This window comes from Cyanistes caeruleus, chromosome 6, assembly GCF_971803275.1.
Source record: "Cyanistes caeruleus chromosome 6, bCyaCae1.hap1.1, whole genome shotgun sequence".
In the NCBI taxonomy this organism is placed as follows: Eukaryota; Metazoa; Chordata; class Aves; order Passeriformes; family Paridae; genus Cyanistes; species Cyanistes caeruleus.
In genome coordinates, this window is record NC_141706.1 from 18,215,724 (window position 1) to 18,234,810 (window position 19,087).

At 40.7% G+C, this 19,087-nt stretch overlaps 1 protein-coding gene and 1 long non-coding RNA gene across 17 annotated transcripts in view; both read left to right on the forward strand.

The window, feature by feature from the left end:
* The window catches only part of LUZP2 (leucine zipper protein 2), a 270,446-nt gene that overhangs the window by 56,910 nt on the left and 194,449 nt on the right, over positions 1 to 19,087 (forward strand). The window lies entirely within an intron of this gene.
* Positions 789 to 17,643, forward strand: LOC147652484 (uncharacterized). The gene is made up of 2 exons (XR_015288634.1): positions 789 to 856; positions 16,535 to 17,643. It is a non-coding gene; the product is annotated as an uncharacterized LOC147652484 (long non-coding RNA).

The window sequence follows — 19,087 nt, forward strand, 5'->3', positions numbered from 1 at the left end:
ATGCTCCTGTACAATATTCCATAGTATTTCTGCTTTATTGTGCCCCAGGGAAATTCCCTGGTTGACTAGAAATAGTATTTGGTGGCTTACTGACTTTGTCTCTTTATTCCAATTTCTTTGCAATTTCCTCAGTAGGGTGCAGTTGTGTTGCTTTTTAGGGGATTTTTGTTACCTGTTGAGTGACATGAACATCTCTTGGCTGAAATGCACAAAGGAAGCACATTACTTGCTTTTTTAAGAACTTTTTCTTTTGCCTTTCAGACACACGGTATAAGTAAAATATTCACCTATGCTTCACATTAGAAAATTTCCATTTAAAATGTGAATTATTTCTAATGTTGGAAAGGTTGCTCATACTTTAAAATTAAAGTTAACTGTAGCTTTAAACTGCTATGAATTTCAATAAAACTAAACTGAGGAATGTGCATCCACTACTACCACAAAGAAACTATAAACTATGAAGCCTTTGTGTTGCATATAACTATATTTGTTAGTGGAAAGATGAAATATCAAACACATTTTAATAATACAGTGTAATAAAATTAAAAATGTGTAATAAAAATAAATTTTCTGCTTTGATGTTCCAGTTTAAATTAACACCTGGAATAATCCATCCCTTATGATATTATATTAATTTGTCTCAGCAAGTTAGATTTTGTAAATATTCCATGTATTTGTAAATGGTGGGAGAGAAGTAACAGAAATATCTCAGAAATTATGGAAAGAGTAATTTTCTCTGACTGTGATAGTTACACATCGTCTATCTGATGTATCTGGTCTTTTCTTAGCTTACATTTTCCTGACATTAGGGCAGTCAAAATAACCAAGACCTGCTACATGGGAGGTGTGAATTAAGGTAAGCTTGTTACATGTAAAGTGCTCAGACAGTTGGGAAAAGCACAACCAAGAATGTGCTAATATGGGAAGTTTTAACAGATTGACAATTATTTAATATGTATCCTTTAATATATTGTTTATGACTTTGCTGATATCAGATTTGGTATGAATTGTTTAGGGATTTGAGCATAATACAGAGTCAAAATAAATCCACTGTAAAAATATACAGAACTAATTGAAGAGATTTCTTTATTTCTGTCTGCATTTATCTGAAATGTGAAGAAATAAACTTAGTGTATGCAGATGTAAGGACATTAAATAGTGTAAAGCTCACACAGCTGTAATTAATCAGAATTCTTTGGTTTCATTTGGTATGTACAAATTAACTTAATTACTTGTGAATCAGTAGTAAGAATCAAAATCACATGAAACACTACCCCTAAAGTTTCATGTCATGTCACATTTCACTGCATCACTTAAATAAACAGATATTCTCATTTAGGTTTGTGGTTGTCCAGGGTTTCCTATATATGGAATAATGAGTTTCCATTGGTATTTTCTTTCTGGTTTTAATTTTCTTTTTGGCAGAGTAGTGAAATGGTAGCTCTTAGACATGTAAATACACTAGTAATATTAAGCAATACCTTCAAAATAGCATATTCATATTGTTATAAATAACTGTTTAGTTGTTGTCTTTTGCCATTATTTGCTTTTATAAATTATTTTGGTATAAGACAGTTTGTAATAGCATTTTAACTGCTTTTGATATAGTATAACTTGTCAGCCTTTTATGGTTAGTGTCCTAATCCCTGTGTAGAGTGTATGTTTTAGTGTGGTAAATATATACTATATATTAGACTTTCACAAAATATTAAAATAGAGGATATGTGCTGTGCATTATAACATTAACTTTTGCAAAAGTAATTGTAGTTGTGAAATAATAACTAATGCCTTTATTTTTGTAACTGACAATAGTGAAATAGCTAATGTTGATTGAAAGTACTTGTAAAAATGACTAGAACATTGGTATGATAAGATAACATTAAAAAGAACCAGGCAAATAACACCAAAAGAGCAAGGAGGAATCTACCACTGATCCTTCGGTTGTCAGTAACTCTCAAACCACAGCCTTGTGAGGAGATAAAAGACAAGACTCAAAATACATCTGTATTGTAGCACCTACTCTTAGAGGATGAGGTCAGGGGTCGGACTAAGATAAAGAATTCCCAGAACATGTAAACTCAAAGGAATGTTTGAACATGTATAATCTTCATGAATATGCATTTGACCAATGCAATGAAAAAGTATGTAAGAGGAGTTGTTATAGTTAATATAAGTGCATTTAGCTAAGGCTATGCATCCAGTGCTGTTACTTTTGCTTTATCCCTTATTAAACTTTAAAAAAATTTGAAGTGTGAGCCTTGTTTCTCACACATATGAATTCAGGGAAAAAGTAGGAGCTCAAAACTTTTCTGAAGAGTAATGAGGCCCTATATAGAAATTCCTTCTAACTTTTTTAAGCTACGCGGGTATTTCAGATGAATGTTTGTTGTCCTAGTCTCCCCATCCCCGTTTTTTTTCTAGGGATTATCTTGTATCTGAGACATTTTAACAAGTTGCAAAATACTTCTTAGTCTTCCTTTTTCTGGAACTTATTAGGTCCCAATAGCAATGGTTCACAATGGTTTCTTATTTGCTACTCAGTAGCATGGGTTGATGGGGAGCAGAAATAGTAGACTAAATAATGATTTTTTTATTAATTGAAGTACTGTAGGTGCAAGTTTTTGAATAAATGCACTCCTGTATTCTTCTGTATTGATTTAATCTTGTTCTGCAGTTATTGTTCCTTCTTAAAAATATCTTAAATATCTTAAAGCTGTCAGGCCTATCCTGGATATACCCTGGGATACCTCTAGGTGAGGACGCTTTTTGTACTAATATATCACTCTCATGTATATACCAGGAATTCCTCACCTGAGTATACTTGGGACTCTACTGAAGGTTTACTAGTGTTATAAATTTGTATTGTGATATTGGCTTTTGCAGATGAATATTATATATTAAATACTTTTTAGCTATGTATGTACTTTTTTTCTTGCTAACAAGTCTTAAGTTTAAAAAAATTTCCTAGGTACAAGGCAAGGAAACCCCAGAGGGCAAGGACACTGGGGCCCAAGTTGTTATCAGGAGAACAATAGAACCCAAACTGTTTTCAGCGGAAGATATGAAGACCAGCTGCCTTCAGGGGAAGGATGAGGGGCCCGGACTGTTATCAACAAGTGACCATGTGCAAAAGAAAGGAAACCAAACTCCAAAATAATGCTCATCAGCAAGAATAATGATGACCAGCAAAAATAAATGCTGACCAGCAGAAAATAAAAATTGTACAAAAGTGTGATCTAAGAAGGCGGAACCAGGGAGGGGACGCTTTGAATATGCATTAAACCTTCACAGCCGGGGGGGATAAAAAGAGGGTTCGCCGAAATACCAGGGGTGTTCCTGGCAACCCACCAGGGCATGCGGCTGTTTTAACCCTTTGTTTTATTTCTTTTGTCTCCTAATTGTCTTTTGTTTATATTAAATTCTTTTTTATAATTAATTAAGTGAATCTCGTTTTTAAGACTAGTTCTTGTACTCTCCGGAACATATCCTTCCCTTCAGTCTTCTTGCAATCAACCCCCCGAAGCTCTGCTTAGCTTCAGGCTTTACTTGAATGGCGTATTTCACCACTCACTTTCCCTGTGGCTGACTGTTTCCCTCACAGGAAGACAGAACTGTGGCTGTAGGACCCACACTCACTTTATGATAAAATCAGGTCTCATTCATGTGCAATCGCCCTGCTCAACCACACAATACTTACATGTCCTCTTTTCTTTCGTGGATTCTTCATGCACTAGACTTTCATGAGCAAAATTCGCTGTGGTTTGGAAGCCGTCCCCTGGCTTTCCAGAGTTCTGGGAGAGCTCCTGAGATAGCTCTTTACTTCTTTAAATTGTGGCTGTTTTTTTCTAAATTTAGTTCCTCTTTGATATGGTTTGCCAGACCTCTCCCTTCCGTCAGGCTGGTAAATTCAGCGGGGGAGCCCCCCAATCGGAGGAGGGGGAGATAAGGGATCCTGATTCAAAGATCACGTCAGGGTCACCAATTGTTATAAATAAATTAATCAAATTTTATCAGTAACAATTTCTATTGGAATATTTGCAAAATCAAATTTTGGGACAGCCACAATTAAAGGCAATGCCGATCCCAGGATCAGCGCTTGGTGAACTCTGAATCAGCTTCTGTTGCACTGATTCCCCCAAGTTCACAATTTGTCTTTTGGAGAGCTGTGTTTTATGCAGGATTTTCAGCTTGAGGCTATGAAGTTTCAGGTTTTTTCTTTTTCTTGTGTTGTTACATGTTCGTATTTCTGCTGCTGGACTGCTGATGAGTTTTTTGAGAAGGAGATTGAAGTTTGAGTGTTTTTTTGAGAAGCAGGCTTTGAGATGTAGAATCATGGTGAGTTTTTTTTAGTCTGTAGTTTTTTTCGGAAACCGACATTGAGATATATGGTCTTGGAGAATCAGATCAGGTCTGTATCAGGTATTAATCACCAGGTCATTAGAGCACTTACCTTGCTTGGGACCCACCTCTTCTTGGTGTCATCTTAATTGCTGTGTTGTTCTCTTGCAAATTCTTGGTTTCCCAGCAGCTGCTTTTCCAATTTTAAATTGCTTGTGGTTTTTTTACATAAAACGTATTTTTATACTTGATTTTATATGTGTACAATAAAACGCGAATAATACCAACATATATTATAGTCAGTATACAAACAAGTGAAACAGCAACAGTCAAAAGATAACTGTGAATAATCACTAGATCAAAATAAAGAGAAATCAAAATAACTTAGCGACCCTTTCACTAAGATGTACTTCACAGACACCCACGTATGGGAAGTCAGAGGGAAAATTGTGGCAGCCTTCACCCCTCCACCTTTCCTGCTTTCCTCCATCTCTCTGGCGATGGCAGCTCTGTCAAGAAAAGCAGCCAAGACAGTCCGGTAGCTGGAACTAGGTCAAGGGCTAGAACTTAGGAAGACACTTCATCTGCTCAGCAGAAGCAGTCAGCTGGAGCAACTCAGACTGGAGTGGGGCCATTCCACTCTGCTTGACGAAGCCAGGACTGCAGACAGGCAATCCTGAAATTTGCCTTGTGGCAGTTCAATATGCAAGAAACAAAGGCAGGGTGGGGGTGTGGTAGTAGTGGTAGTAGTAGTGGAACAAAGCAGAGTCTCTGCCTTAAACAAAGACCACAAGGCAAGAAAGGGTCTGCTTGGGCAACTACAACTTTTTTGAGGGACCAGCAAAACCACGGCCCTTGCAGTTACGTACCCAGTTATGGTGTTGGGTCTTAAAGAGACAGTAACAATTTTTTGTTAACAGATAGATATGGAATACAATAACATTTTGGGTTACCCAGGAGATTTGGGAAGAGATGTTATGCGTTTGTAGAATTATTCACATACCTTTCTGCTGTGTGAACTGTGCATCAGCAGTTGTACTATGCTTACAGTGCTAAAACAGTAACACTTTATTAGTCTCAGCACTGAGCTTTCTAAGAATTGCATCTATCTGTCCATGCTAAAAAATCCTGGAAAGTTATAACTTTTTTTTTGTTTGTTTTTGTTTTCCCTATATTTTACTATTTATATGACTATTTTCTTTTTCATATATTTCATAGCATCTTCAGAATAAGGATTAGAATAATTAATTGTGACTAGCAAATAATGCTGATTTTCTACATAAATTTTGAAGTGTCTGAAATGTCAAATTCTCATTTGTACTTACTACTATGTGAACATAAACAGTAGCTTTTTAATGTGTCTACTCCAAAGAGAAATGAGGGAAAGAAGAAGCAGCCAGCAGGATGATGATATCATGCAAAAAAAAAAAAAATCAATTCTGCTTCCTTGGAGGAGGTGGGATAATTTATTTAATTGATAAGGAAGCCCAAGAGACCAGGTACCATTGAAGGTAAGAAAGTTAAAAATTGTGTTAGAAAACTTTGGATGTTTTACCTGTTTCTTGTACAAATGATTCTGGATAACCACAAAGACTCTCTAGAACTGTTCATGCCAAAAGAGTCAGCAGAGTTCTAATGATAAGAAATTTTAATAGGTCCAAGAGAATTGTGTTGTAAAAACAACAAAAACAACAACAACAAAAACCACCCAAAAATCCCCACCAAAAAAACCAAACCAGCAAAAACATAACAAAAGAAAAGAAATGGCAAGCAATAATCAACTGTTTCTCCCACTTGCCTTGCTGTTAATTTTGTTTTTGGTATGAATGTTGAGGCCAGCTGAAAACCATTGTTGTTGCTGAAAATCTTTGATTAGTTGCTCAGGTTTTATACTTTGTGTTGGGCTGAGCCACATATTTACCCCCACCTCTTCCCTGCTACTGGAATGGCTAATTCAGGCTTTCACACACTTCTAATGAATTGGGGAAGAAGCATTTATATCATCAGTTACCTACTCAACTGTGAAATATTTAATTGATTAATTTAGTTAAATTGATCTGCTCAACTCTTACCTAAAATATAACATCACCATCTGTTCCCTTTGTGCTGAGATAATCAGCTCTCTTTGCAACAGCTTGGTCAGTCATAACCTGGGCTGTTCTCTGAGCTTCATGCCTTCATTGCTCATGCCCATCTCCTCTGAGCCTACTCTCATTGTAGGGGTTTATTGGCCAGCTGTGCTGGATAAGAACTGCTGTTAACCTGCGTTCTGACACCTTATTAACAAAAAGTTCTCCACTTCTTTGGTTTAGCTACAGGGATTTAAAGAATACAGTGATTGAAGAAGTTGATGCCATAGTTTACACAATGTTTCTGTTTATGTTCTCTAGCAGAAAAAGTAAATCCTGCCATCATTTATATAGTCATGGAATGGTTTGGGATGGAAGAAGCCTTAAAGATAATTTGGTTCTGTATGGAGTTACTTTACCTTTAAGAGAGTTGGAGTTGCTGGGAACTGCCTGGAGTCTTTTCTCCTGACCAATTATCGGTCATTGCTGAGAATTGACAACAGTTTAAGCCATTGAAAAGTAAGATCAACTTGTGAACCCTACCTTAAAGTGTAAAAGCAGAGCTCTCTGGGTTCTCTTTGTTTCCTGGCTGTGGAGGGTGGCGGAGCTCCAGGCCTCCCATCCCTGCCCAGGCCATGCGGCCGGGCGGGGACGGGGCCAGGCCTGCTGCGTCTCCTGGCCGGGAGATGGGGGGGGCCTGGGGAAGGTTTTTCCCAGGCCGGGCCGGGCCGAGCCGATCTCTGGCTCGGCTGCAGGTTTTGCTGTATCTACATTTACTAGAAACTGCCGAGTGAAGAAAGAGAGAGGCCCTGGACTTGCAGCGGGCTGGAGCAGTGACTACACTCTCCAGAGCAGCTATAAAGGACTTTCTATAGCAGACAGCTCCAGCTCCTGTTCGGCAGAAATCACCGAACCACCTACAAAAAGCCTGGGCAAGATTTTAACTCTTTCATTACCCAGATGAGACTTGTGGATTAATCTTTTTTATCCAGAGAGAGAGAGAGAGAGAGAGAGAGAGAGTGATCAACATGAAAAGAGACTTTATAAACTACCAGTGACAGGAAAGAAAAGAAGCTTCAGAAGAGGTAGAGAATTAAGAAGATGCTTTAATTAAGCTGAAATATCTTTCTGTTAAAACTATGGAGATGGACAATGAAGTCCTGAAAAGAACTCCTTTAATTCATGATACAGTATCTAGAGAGGAATAAAGTGTTCAAAGTGTAAATTTGAGTAAAAAGTAGAGTAATTATGGTACAGTGAAGTGCTGAGATTTGAAGCCTTGAGAGGCAATGAGAAAACTGTTTTCTAGTGAAGCTCACAGAAACAGATGAATTGCCTTTGAATAACTTATCCTTAAAAATGCTATCTCTAGACTCATGGCCCATACACACTTCAGAGTGATGTGAAAATGGGAGGAGTGAACTCTAATAATAGCAGCTCTGGGCAGCTAACATTAGGGCAATGGAAAACTATAACAAAAATAGTTTTCTTGTGAGAAACTCCATAAATTAACAAGAAGAAACTTCTGTTTCTCTACAAAGACTGGTGAAAAGACTGTAGCAAGAATTGAGACTGTTTTAACCATCAAAGTTCCAAAGTTTTTGTCTCTGTTGTTATGTGAACAAGGGAATAGTGGGTAGATAGGGGATAGAAAGGTTTTTCTGGAAGTTTATTCTGGTGTTCTTATTATTGTGGTTTGTCAATAAACTTTCTTTTTTTTTCTCTTTTAAGTTTTATGCCTGTTTTGCTCTTGTTCTAATCCACATCTCACAGCAAGAAATAAGTAATTTTCTTAGTTATTGGTTTAAAACCATGACAGGTTCCAACCTTTCCCACCATGGCTGCTAGTTGTGTCTGGTAATAGAGATAAGATTGAGCTCTGTTGGTAGAATCTGATTTGAAATTTCCCTAGACATTCTCATTTAAATGAGTTGAGCCATGAAAAGCACAACCATTTGCTACTGTAAGTTATATTAATATAACTGTAGAAGAGGCTTTAATTTTTTCAACAGTATTTAAAACCTATTTTTCTTTGTACTTCATACACTCAGTGTATTTTAATTATTTGTTATTACTATTTTATATTAGGATTTTCAAGATAAGCTAGGTATTGTGTAATTATGTTACTTTTCTATCCCTTTGAAAAGGTTATTCTCAGGTACTAATAGAATTTTTTCCAAATGATGCAGGAAAAAAATTTTCCTTAAATACTTCAGTGAAATGTGGGGTAAAGTGAAGTTGACAACACTCTGAAACAGTGTTCGGTTTTCTTTGTTCGTGGTTAGTGTCACTGGAAAAACATTAAAGGCCATTCCAAAAGTTGTAGTAGATTTCATGATGCAAAGTATTTTAAGGGCATCTCAGTACAGAAGGAAGGAGACCTGTTTCATACAAGTGGCTTCTGCAGATGAAAAGACTGAATCTCTTGGGAGTTCCCTGCATTATGGGAGATTTTTCTAGTAGTACATAGATACCAAGTACATCAAGTGAGCCATCACTTTTGAGGACACTTTCCCATTCTGATTCCCTTGTACACTGTTAAGTGGTCATCTGTGATACCAGAATTAATCAGAGTTTTGGTGTCTGAACTTTTACTTGAGTAACTTGGACATTTTACTGTAAACACTTCATTTTAGGGTAAATAAATTTTATTCTCTTCTATTTAGTGTAAGTAATTTTTATGCATTTATTTGGCTTACACAGTAGGTTTTTTTTTCTTTCATTGTCTCTGTAGTCTTTTTACTGTTTCATTACCTCTCAGTCTTTTCTCCAGTAAAAGTCAGTTTTTTTCTTCACGGACATGTAGGTAATGTCATCAGCCTTTTGGCAGCAGGCCTCTATTCCTTTTGCATACCTGTGTTATAAATGCAATGGCAAAATAGGGTTAATATAAACAGCGATTTATTATAAAACAATTTCAATCACAAACGGGAGGAAAAAAAACCACAATAAAATAAATCAGCGCAGCGCTGGGTGGACAGGGGTCTATACCCAGAGGTACAGATTTACCCAAATCCACACGGAGGGTTGACCGTCCAGGGTTTTTATAGGGATTTTGTGTCCTGAGGCTAAACTCCGAGCAGTCACTGTTCCACAAAGAGTCTAGATGGTTGGTTGAATGGATTTCCTGGAACCATCAAACTGAATCACTAGACAACTGGGCAGAGTCCTTTCACATGTGAAAAGTTCTGATTGCCTCCTGATTGTATCTTTGGTTGGGCTCTCAGGGTGAAGTGTCCAGGTCCGGCGTGGAGCTGATGGGTATCTCAGCTGGGCTCCTCTCATTGTTTAGTTAGACTGCTTTTTCGGTCGTGGCTTATAGGGTGGGGTATCCAGATTCGATGTGGAGCCGTTGGGCATCTTGGCTGGGCTCTTCTCATTGTCTAGCCTGATTGCCCGTGTTCTGCTCTTTCTCTCAGGCTGATAAGCGTCGCCTAGGGTCATTATCGCCTGAATAGGTAGTTACTGCTGGGTCTGGGGAGGAATCTTTAGGCCACACTATGTTTTTATGTGGTCTGCATTGTTATAAATACAGTTATATACTTATTCCTTCTTTCATGAATTTTTTCCAAAGTTACATTTATCACACCTGGATACCATGTGTTCTGCATTCAGGGACTTGTGGGAATGTCATTAATGATTTACAGGCAGGTACCTGAACAGGCATCCAACCCATAGATAAAAAGATTCAGACAATTCCATTCCAGAACAATATTTGCTTAATTTAGTCTAATAAGTAATAAACATTCATCATTCATCATAGTTTAAAAACCCTAGGATTTGCATTTACTGGGCAGTTCAGAATTTCTGGAGAAAAATCAAACTAGACTAACTGAACTAAGATGTATCAAAATGCTTAACCATAAATGCAAAAAAATTTACTTAAGTATTTTTGATCAGAATTGAAGGCTTCATTCAGGTGCAATTAACATTTGATATTTGTGACTTTCTTGCCTTGATATCTTTATGTCCTGTTTTAGGAAAAATACTTCTCAATTCAAGTGCCCCCACCAAGATTCTGCCAAACCAGATGCCATTTGCTCACTTCCCCTTTCCACTTCACTGGCATGGAGTTAAAAATTGGAGGCAAAAAGGTGAAAATCACAGGTTGACATAAGACCAATTTACTGGAAACAGCAATGATGTAAGAAAAGGAGTAGTAAAGCAACAATATTAGAAACAAAATATATAAGACAAAGAAACTGTTTACACTGAAAGACAGCAACAAATCATGACTGGCTCTTCCCCACTATGCTTTCTCCAGAACAGAAAGCATGTCCTTCTGGGGAGCAAGAGTCTCTTACTCCTGCCCCCGGCAATGATATGAGGTGGTATCAAATAACACCTGGGACTTAGCCTGTGACCCACTCATCGAAGTGTATGGCAGACCAGAATTCCAGGGTTCAAGTGATGCTACAGGATCAGCCTCCTCGGTAGCTGGGACTACAAGCCACTGTGCCCAGCTACTATAAAAAATTAACCCTGTTCTGGCTAGGACATTCTGGGAAATTAGCTTGGTGGTTCTTTTCTTGTAAGTCCTGTTATCCCTTTATCTAGGTTACCTACTCAACCAGTGTCTTAGGTTAATTTTATGATGATGTTCTATTCCCAATTGTCTGCTTTATGCCCAGAAAAGGTTGTTGTAACTTTAAGGTGGGTCCGGGGGTGGGGCAGGAGCTTGGCGGGCTCCTGCGCCGGCTTTGTTCAAAGCCTTGCTCCTGAGTATGTTCACTTCCGTACAAATCATTGGTTACTTTGTTGCTTGACTTGCTTGGTTTTTTGTTAGCTTGAGAAAGAGGTTTCTTGTTTCACCTATTCCTGGCCTGGAGAGACTGCAGCAGCAATCCTTCAAAGGCTTTTGTTTTTTCTTGAACTGTTCAGTTTGATTTTGGTCTGAGATCAGACAAGCTCTGGGAGATGGTCAATGGGGACCTGTAGGAAGCCACAGCAACCACTGCCCAGCCCCAGACCTCAGGCAAAGCTGAATGAGCTAGAGAAAGGACACCAAAATCCACCAGATTTATCTGCTATGAGGAGGAGATCAACAGCAGAGGTTCAGCAGGTTCTCATATGTTTTGTCTTAGCTGCTGCATGAACATTTTCCTTCCCAGAGACAAAAGCAAAGTGCCATTTTGTTCCCCCTTGCCATGTGGCCAGCTGGTTTGTTTTTTCCCCTGACATTTTGCAGTTTATTGTTCTGCTGTGGGTGGGTGTGTAGGAGTGGGAGGTGGAGTTCTGATGGTTCAATATCTAGCATGTATTCAATTTTTTTTCCCCCATGCCATGCTGGCACTTTGTTTGTCAGTAAACAGTTGGGTTTTTTCACTTTCATCCACTGCTGTTAATTTTCTCCTTGGCAGAAAAGGGATTGCTCAGGTGCTTTTTCTTTGGAGGAAACCCTTGTTCCAGGGAATTTTCTCCTAAACTTGTCTCTAAATCGAGACACCCAGAAGGATTAATACTGAGATAGCTAAGAGCAGAAGAGTGAATTAAATGTCTCATTTGATTTGTTTATGCTGGTATTACACTTTAGCTGTTGTTTTCTGGAGGAGTCTGCAGTTAGTATTTTAGTTTTAGTGAAGTTGGAGAAAAATGTTAATCATGTGTAGCAAATCCGCTGGAGCACATTGCTCCTGGTTGGCTTTGCTTGAGTTAATTTATTAAAATTAATTTTTTTAAAAAAAAGACAGAGAGAGAAAGCAAAATCAATTCCATAGGTCATATGTAAGGTTGATAGTTCATATGTTGGAAGAAAAGTGTTATAGATAGGTAATATAATGATTTGCTCTTGCAATTGGGGATATTGTGTGTATGTTAGGACAAGCTTTATTTATGTGTAGTTATGTTACTGTAGTTTGTTGTTTAGATGTCCTCTCTCCATAGTCCCCTTTCTCTCTCTGTATTGTTCGGCACTGGACAGCCTCGGTTGTCCAGGACACGTGGAGAGAAGGCATGTACATGTGCCCCTTGCACGGGGCAGTTGGGAATGGGGAAAATTTGTTGCTATGGAGGCATGGCATTACAACACCTCACCTACAATCAAGCAGCAAGAAAGTTGTTTCCACCGGTAGACAGCAAAGAAGAGCTGACTGACAGACTTTGGGAGGGGCAAGGTTGCCTGTTGCACCCCCCTCCCCTCCCCCCCCCCCCCGGGGTAGAAAAGGCCGAACAACCATTTTATAGACAAGCATGTGGCTGCTGGTACGTGGTAATTTTTCATTATCATGAATAAAATCTCTCAAGAAATCCACCCCAGTTAAACTATTGTGTTTAGTTATGTACGGTTAATGTTCTTATCCCATTTGTAAACCTTGTACCCCTTGTTTACTCTGATGGTTATTAGTAATGTTAATTACTTACCAGTTTCTGAAGTGTTTTAAAAGTTCTTATGAGACATTCCTGTACCCTTTCCCTGCTACTATGTAACAGAGCTGCTCCCATGGGGGCTAAATCAAACTAACAAAAGCAACCCATTAGAAAGGTATGCCACAGAAGGAGGCAACTCCCATGGACGCTGTGCCACACTAGAACAAAGAAACTCCCAGGAAGCTGTGCAACCAAGTATTATGCAAACTAAGGCATGCAAGACACCAAAACAATGAGCTAACAGAGGAATAAAAGGACAAGGAATCATATTCTAGCATGCTATGATGAAAGATCATCTCCCTGCATCACCTAAGCCTGCTTAGAAACAATCTTCCTGCATCACCATGACCTCAAGAGGACTGGAAAGGACTGATCCCCTAGACAAGTGCCAGAACATCAGGCCTCCTGGCTACTCTCATGAGGACGGAAGCCCCAGCTCTGCAGTGTGTGCTGCAAAGCTGAATTGTGCCTCCTCCTTGGAGCTGCCATTGTGGGAATGGCCGTGGTGCAAGCAACCCCTCAGGCCCCCCACCCAAGAGCTGAATCCTAATAAAGGCATCAAATGGGAGTCTTGTCTCCTGGCCAATTTCTTTCATTCACTATTCAGACTGCCATTATATTTTGTTAAGGTTTAATCAACCTTTGAAATTTTTAAAAGTGAGTGTCATTTCTCACAAATGGGTGCTCGATCCGGGAGATAAAACCTTGTCTTCATGACCCCTCAGGGATTTCAGACGACGCCCCTGCCAAGTTCGGTGGCTTGAACGACTTCTTCTGAGAAGTCCTGCAATTGGTGATTGCAGGTCAACACCCCAGAGACAACAAAAGATTGGGAGGGAGAAACCCCCCTGGGGAAAAACTGCAGATGATTTGGATGACTGGGTATTGCATGGGTGTGAGATGGAATGAACCGCGGGAGAGGGGGACTCAAGAGCACCTGGGGAAGCCAGGTTGAGAGTAACCGGATTTAGGGGGAACTCAAGACTACGTGGGGAAGTCAGGTTGAAAAGAATGGGCAAGGAGACCCACTGCTTTATAATGCCTTTATTGAGGTCAGCTCTAGGTGGAGGGCCTGAGGGGTTGCGCACACCACCGGTGCTCCTCATGTGCGACACAGAGGAGGAGGTGTTCACCTCTGCCGCATGGCAGAGCTGGGGCTTCAGTTCTCACGAGAGTCCCTGGGAAGACACTGGCTCATTGAAAACCTAGGGTAGTCATGCATAGCAAGTGTTGTTTATTTATGGCAACGAGGTCCGGAACATCAGTAAGTTGCTCAGCATTCTGTCTTGCTCCTCGATGTACTTTGGAGTTTGTGCCATGGCTCACTGATTCTAGGGGTCTGTAGATGTTAATTGCACTTCCCCTGGGTGCTAACACCCATGGGAGTTCGGCTCATCTACATACTGAGCAATGTCATCGGTTGCCATTAGGGGGTGCTGGGAGCAGCAGAGGCAATATACAAGGCCAGGTCGCATTTAACAAGGCTGTCACAACAACACTGATATTTACCAAACATGACACAACATGAGGTATTTAACCTAGAAGGTACCTTACGGTGACAATATTCTACTGTTCAAACTGTAAACATCTTTGTATACTGATCAGGAGGTCACATTTTACTCTTTACAAGGTTGAGAGTTACCGGATTTAGGGGCATGTAGAATTGGCGGTGGGGACTGTGGTCGTATCGGGGCGCGGAGCCGCAGCCACTCCCCAACCTGCTGGCACACAGGAAGTCGGGGACCATGGGAATCCACGTGTGGCAGCGGTGCAATAAGCTCCCGGGGCTGCCGACATGACGAGGGGGGCAGTGGCTGACTTAGTGCCCTGAGCATGGTTGTATGCGGTTCTGCCAGCAGTTAGGGACCGGCCCAGATGACCGCAGGCAGGAGCAAATCCACATGGGGCAGTGGCACAATAAGCTTCCAGAGCTGCCGACCCAGTTGAGGAGGGGGCGCGGCGGCGACTTGGGGAGGTGCTGCCGAATTTCTGGCTCTGCCAATCCAGTTGAGGGGGTTTTAAAAAAGAGATTCACTTAACAAATTATAAAAAGAATTTAATATAAACAAAAGACAATTAGGAGACAAAAAAAATAAAACAAAGTGTTAAAACAGCTGGGTGCCCTGGTGGGTTGCCAGGAACACCCCTGGTATTTCGGCGAACCCTCTTTTTATCCCCCCCGGCTGTGAAGGTTTAATGCATATTCAAAGCGTCCCCTCCCTGGTTCCGCCTTCTTAGATCACGCTTTTGTACAATTTTTATTTTCTGCTGGTCAGCATTTATTTTTGCTGGTCATCATTATTCTTGCTGATGAGCATTATTTTGGAGTTTGGTTTCCTTTCTTTTGCACATGGTCACTTGTTGATAACAGTCCGGGCCCCTCATCCTTCCCCTGAAGGCAGCTGGTCTTCATATCTTCCGCTGAAAACAGTTTGGGTTCTATTGTTCTCCTGATAACAACTTGGGCCCCAGTGTCCTTGCCCTCTGGGGTGTCTTTGCCTTGTACCTAGGAAATTCTTTTAAACCTAAGACTTGTTAGCAAAAAAGTACATACATAGCTAAAAAGTATTTAATATATAATATTCATCTGCGAAAGCCAATATCACAATACAAATTTATAATAGGGGGTTGCCAGTAAGTCAGAACATGCTAGGCGTGGTTGCATGCTGGCAGCTCGGGGCGCCTGACACAGTGACTTCCAGCGCTGCTGACCTCGTGCAAGGACTGGGAAGCGCTCCCGCCGCCACAAGGGAGGGCATGGGCCGCTCCCGTCCCTGTCGCCACGCATGCATTCTAGCCCCTTCGCGTGCACGAGTACAAGCGCAGCGCGCAGAGGCAGCTCCCGGCCCGCCACAGTAGCAAAAGGAGCAGCAGCCATGGCCCCCAGTAGGGGGGATGGTCAAGAGTGAAAGAAAAAGCTAGAGGGAAGCGAGGCGCGGGCCTCGCCCCCATGGCTTCCCCCTGCACAATCTGCGAGCTTTCTGCTCCCAAGGTGAGCTGCTAGGGCAGCTCTTGTCCTTGCAGAGACCGCTTAGCAGTGACGGCCAGGGAGAGCGAGAGTGTGAAGGATGCCGCTCTGGGCCAAGAAGGAGGGGCTGGCACCAGCAGCAGACGGTGATGCCAGAACAGAGTTAAGGCTGTATTAAGGCTCGTTCAGCTTCGCTCATCAGCCCCATTGGGGGCAGGCAGGGGAGAGGGGAGGATAGTGAGTGACTTAATCTCTTACTAGTTCTCCAGACCTTGCCAGGTTGTTTAGCTTTGCTTTCTTGGAGAAAAGTAAGGTAATTTCTTTATTTTTTCTTCCTTTCCTTTTTCTTCTATCTGTTGGGAGCGGGGCTTTTGTTGCAAGAGGCAGTTGGAAGGATGGGTCTAAGAGCAAGTAAAAAATCCCCAAGGGGAGGGAGAAATGAAAGGATACCCCTAAACAGCCCCTTGGGAGGAAGTACCCAGTGGAGATGTAAACCAAACACCAAGGGTAAATATTATAGATAATATTTAATATTAATAAAATATTAATAAAATAATACTGGCTTTCACATAGATTAGCTTTTTGCATCACAAGTATTTTGATATAGTGCAACTTAAACTTACTTTTAACTGCTTCGTATAATCTATCAGTTTATGTACGCAGTGTATAGTTCATATGAATAGTAGTGCGATAAATACATTATAGCAAAATGTTAAGATGGAGACTAAAATACTTCTATGTAACTAACTCAGAGAATGGTGTAAAGCAGTTACTCTGTTTCTTACATCTGCAGACTGGCCTCTTACCACCCAAGTGATAACGTAACAGTGACAAGAAACAGAACATAAGCATCTGGGAAGGTTTTACTGACTCTTGTTGGTGCTATCAGTGAGTGTGAACCAACAGAATAAAACTATAGAAAGAAACAAAATACATAGACTTAATTTACAGAATGTCCTGAAGACAAGTCAGAAGCTAAAACCAAACAAGAGAGTTAATGGAACATCAAAAACTCAAAGGAATGATTGAATAATGTATAAGCTAATGAATATGTATGTAACCCTAGCAATGTATCCAGTATATAGAGAACATGACTTTAAACTACCCGTGTGCTCTTTGGCTGTTCCCCAGAAGCATCCCAGTGCTGGATTAATTGTCCTTTTTTTATCCTTTATTAAACTTCTAAAAATTCTAAAGAGTGAACTCTGTTTTTCACAGTAAAGAAGGTTATGCAGTAGTGTGTGGTAGCGCACACTGACAGCATGTAAGAGATGGTCCGAAGATTCCCTCATCTGTCTCACAACCGTCTCAAGGACAGAGACTGAGACCCTGAATATCACAAGGGACTTGGTTTGGGGGTTTGGGCCTAGCTGAGATGGATGCTTCCTCAGTGATTGTTTGCAGGTGGTTGCACAGTACACTGCTCTCGTTCCTGCTGGTGAGCAGAGGCTTGGTAACCTGCACAACGGGTTTTCCACGACTCATGGCTTTCATTCCTGCTGGTGAGCAGAGGCTTGTGCGTGGTACCCGGTGCAATAGGTTTTCCACAACACCTTGTCCTTGTTCCTGCTGGTGAGCAAAGACTTGCAAGACATGGATCGCTCTGTACCCTACACCTGCTCCCCGCGCAATGGAATCCATCACAATGATCATCAATCTCATCTGGTTTTGGCCCTGCGCCCCTCGCTCTGTAAAAGACTATAAAATTATACCCCAAACTTACCTTCCTTTGAGATCTCCCCAACGGACAGAAGACTGCGTCGTTGGACGGCTGAGTGGACTTCGACGTTGGTAGCTATAATCCCCTTACTCTCTTTTCCTTATGCTTTGCTTTCTCTTTTCTTTCCCTCTATCGCATATTAGTGCTGATGAGCACTCAATAAAGTGTGTCTTCTTGTTTAAGTCCTTGGTTTGCTGATAATCTTTCGTACTCTAAGACCGGCTAAAAGAACCACATCACGAATCCCACCTTGCGGATCGTGACACAGCAAGACTAGGTACGTGTACTTGGTGTGATGTAAATCAAATGAAGAGTGGATGTGTTGAGTTTTAAACATTCATATAAAAACTAAAGAACTCCAATACAGATCTGGGAAAAGGGATTTCTCCCTGAACAGCCTTTCTAGCTCTAGACTCTAATTCCTGAATCTCAAAGGAAACCTACTCTGCACTCCATTCTGTCCAAACAAAAAAATCCTAGATTTGAGGAAAATGCTGGCTTGGGGTATGCTTGGCTTCCGTCTTTCCTTTTGCCATCTCCTACCCTTTTCTCTTTCTCTGTGAACACTAATTTTTAATTAAATGTAACACAGAACAGTCATTTCACAGTTTTCCACTGAAATTTAACACTAACAAATGTTACTTCTCTTTCAAGAGAAGAGCTTAGGTGTCATAGACTTGGATATTTTTCTGTGCATATGCAGTGATTTACCTTTCCCTCTTTCAGTGCAAGATAATATCTTGATGAACTCTGTTTCAAAGTCACTGTCACCTCTGCAGAGAGACCTGGAGCTCTCCTTACCCTGTATGCTTGATCCCCGAGAAACTGAACTACCCTCCACAGAAATAGGGACCACAGGTCAGTTAAGGGGTAAGAGGTGCCCCTTAACAAAACAAAAGTTTATCTACTGTCACCTACACTTCGCCTTCACTTCCTCTCCTGATGTAAGGGATGAAGAATTCCATATGTGCTGTGCACTAGCAGTGATACTCAGTAAGTCGTCCTAATAGTCTCCTTCATGCTTGTGAAGCCCCTGGGGAAGACAGGGCAGCAAAAGGTGCTTAGTTTTGTGCCCTCTTGCCCTTGTAGGGTAAGTGGCAGGAGGCAAGAATCCAGCATGTTCTCTCTTTGACCTTTCCTTTAGGACAGCACTGTCCCCACCCCAAAGGCACAGAGGGTGCTACTATTCTCTTTCCAGGACCTCACTGGGAGTGCTAGAGCATGAGTCTGTGAAGCTAACAGTTAACTTCAATTTTATGCTGAATGTACTTTTTTTTTTTTTTTTTTTAATGTAGGGCTTGCTTTCACTGTAATCTCTTCATTAAAATGAACAAAGAATTCAAGACAAAGGAGGGAAAGTCTTTGTGTCTGTGACTAATAAGGCTTTATATATAGCAATATTAGATACAGCTCTTGGGTTTTATGTTGACACCATGGAAGTATAAGTTCAAGCTGATGAAAAAGCATGAAAAATCTCATTGTACAAGTGTATAACTAACAGCTCACACAAAGTAGAGAATGGTAGAGGTTGTTTTCCTGCTTGTTTATTTCTTAGTGATTTTTTGAGACCATTCTAGTAACCTTTTCTGTTCCCAATATAGCATCACAGTTCTGCAGAAGAAAGAT